Source organism: Terrapene carolina, unplaced genomic scaffold (assembly GCF_002925995.2).
Source record: "Terrapene carolina triunguis isolate 2854851 unplaced genomic scaffold, T_m_triunguis-2.0 Scaffold211, whole genome shotgun sequence".
Classification (NCBI taxonomy): Eukaryota; Metazoa; Chordata; order Testudines; family Emydidae; genus Terrapene; species Terrapene triunguis.
The window spans coordinates 33,629,473-33,630,432 of NW_020664562.1; the positions used below are offsets into that span (position 1 = coordinate 33,629,473).

Here is a 960-nt window from a genome sequence, read left to right on the forward strand (position 1 = left end):
GAAGTCAGTGATAATGGATGGTGCCCCCATTTGCCCTCTGTTATAAAAAGAAAACCAGTAGCAAGCAAAAGCTTGTTTTTTCTGATCCTATGATTCAACATAAATATTACATTTTCCATTCCAAATCCCCTCTTCATTCCCCACAGATGTAAATTAATTTGTCTCAAGCCTATGCCTCTGAAATACTTCCTTTTTTGAAAGAGTTCAAAATTGTAACCCTGCACCCTGTTAGCAGAGGTAAAATATATTTGTTCTTGTTTTCTTCAATCCATTAAATAGAAAACTCACAACATACCATATTACTGGAATTTGTACAGTTATTTGGAGATCTTTTTCGTAGTTAGTTAGATGGGAGATGTAAATTGACACAGTAAATTTGGATCTGGGGCTTGCTTCCAGAGTGTGAGTTAGCTGTTATCTAAATATTTATTAATAAAATTTAACAACACTTTGGGCTTTATGCATAAGAATTTGATTTTGTCACAGGTATTTTTAGTAATAGTCATGGACAGGTCACAGGCAATAAACAAAAATTAATGGAAGCCTATGACAGGAGGAGGGACAAACTTTGGGAAAAGGAGCTCATGTGTACACTACACAGTGAGTCTGAGTTTCATTTACATTACAGCCCTTCACACCACACTGACAGTATAAAGTATCCTTAAAGTGAATGTAAATATAATTAGACTTGGAAGGATTAGATTTTTTTGGTAACTATCTGTAAACATTGATTTTCACTGTACATACACAGACAAAAATATTTCCATTGATAATAATCAAAATTTACACGTAGGCAAAGTTAGAAAAATGCTGCTTGAGAATTTATTAGAATTAGATTTAAGGATATTTATTTGTATATTTTGATGTGATTTTGACAATTTAATTGTTGTAAAATGTTAACTTTTTGAATTTCAATGTCTGTCACTAAATTATTTTCTGATACCCCCCTAACTTTCTGTA

The 960-nt window shown here is 32.2% G+C and overlaps 1 protein-coding gene across 1 annotated transcript in view; it reads left to right on the forward strand.

The window, feature by feature from the left end:
• Window positions 1–960, forward strand: part of LOC113407367 (leucine-rich repeat and IQ domain-containing protein 3-like) — a gene marked incomplete at its 5' end in the record, with an annotated part of 63,868 nt that overhangs the window by 30,709 nt on the left and 32,199 nt on the right. The gene's annotated exons all lie outside the window — the stretch shown is intronic.